Here is a 1,649-nt window from a genome sequence, read left to right as displayed (position 1 = left end):
TGTTCACGAGAAAACCATCACATCCCACTTTTAGTGATACTCTTCAATGGACTCTAAACAGAATGATTGATAAATTGGCCCGGAACACCTTATTCCAAAGGCCTCACCCAACTCAAGATGATATTTATTAGGTAAATGCAATACACAAAAGAGCTAAGAACCAAAACAGAAACACCGAACCTACTATCAAAGCTCGGTAATGGAAAACGATAAACACTGACATCAAATCAGCATGGAATACTCAGCCACAAAGGTCTCTACCTTGTTAAGATGACACAATGAGCAAACGAGGAACCTCCTGGACGTCACTTTAAAAAGCACAGCTATGGGATCCAGGCAGCATTACTGAAACAGCTGCCGATAACGTCCGGTTGTCAAGGTCTCAGCTCACTCAAAGTAACGTTACATGGGGAGTCTGTATCCTCAAAACACTACGGAAAAATAAACCGAACCTTCCTTTGGATCTCCCCTCCGCGCTGTAAATACCATTAATGACAGACTTGTGTAACATTCAATAGTCTTAATTATAAGCATGATTCGCGAACCACCACCTAAGCCCCCCCCCCCCCCCCAATTATGATTAACGTACAATAAACACCTCTTAAAGTATTTACACTGCCCCCTCCAGTCAGTGTTAAACATACAAAGGAATTCAAGGCTGTTTGAGATTATGGAAGAGATGTGAAAATCATAGATCAGTGTGATAGGAGTAGAAATACACACATATTAAAGACAGGAAAATTTTTTTTTTTCTTTTTTTTTATACTTTGTCGCTGTCTCCCGCGTTTGCGAGGTAGCGCAAGGAAACAGACGAAAGAAATGGCCCAACCCCCCCCCCCCATACACATGTATATACATACGTCCACACACGCAAATATACATACCTACACAGCTTTCCATGGTTTACCCCAGACGCTTCACATGCCTTGATTCAATCCACTGACAGCACGTCAGCCCCGGTATACCACATCGCTCCAATTCACTCTATTCCTTGCCCTCCTTTCACCCTCCTGCATGTTCAGGCCCCGATCACACAAAATCTTTTTCACTCCATCTTTCCACCTCCAATTTGGTCTCCCTCTTCTCCTTGTTCCCTCCACCTCCGACACATATATCCTCTTGGTCAATCTTTCCTCACTCATCCTCTCCATGTGCCCAAACCACTTCAAAACACCCTCTTCTGCTCTCTCAACCACGCTCTTTTTATTTCCACACATCTCTCTTACCCTTACGTTACTCACTCGATCAAACCACCTCACACCACACATTGTCCTCAAACATCTCATTTCCAGCACATCCATCCTCCTGCGCACAACTCTATCCATAGCCCACGCCTCGCAACCATACAACATTGTTGGAACCACTATTCCTTCAAACATACCCATTTTTGCTTTCCGAGATAATGTTCTTCGACATATTAAAGACAGGAAAATATCATGAATTATTCATATAGCTAAGGAGGCGCAAGTCGTAATGCCAGTCGTGGATCTGGAGCGAAATATTGATCAAGTCTAATCTTGAACGTAATCATGTTATTACATTGAACCACTCTAATTAGTAAATCACTCAATATATCAATAATCCTGTTGAAGAAAATGTATTGCGCCTCATTCGTGGTAAAACTTTTGCCAACGAGTTTGTAACCATTA

This window comes from Panulirus ornatus, chromosome 15 (genome assembly GCF_036320965.1).
Source record: "Panulirus ornatus isolate Po-2019 chromosome 15, ASM3632096v1, whole genome shotgun sequence".
Taxonomy (NCBI): domain Eukaryota; kingdom Metazoa; phylum Arthropoda; class Malacostraca; order Decapoda; family Palinuridae; genus Panulirus; species Panulirus ornatus.
The sequence above is the reverse complement of the archived record's forward strand: the minus strand, read 5'-3'. Positions refer to the sequence as shown.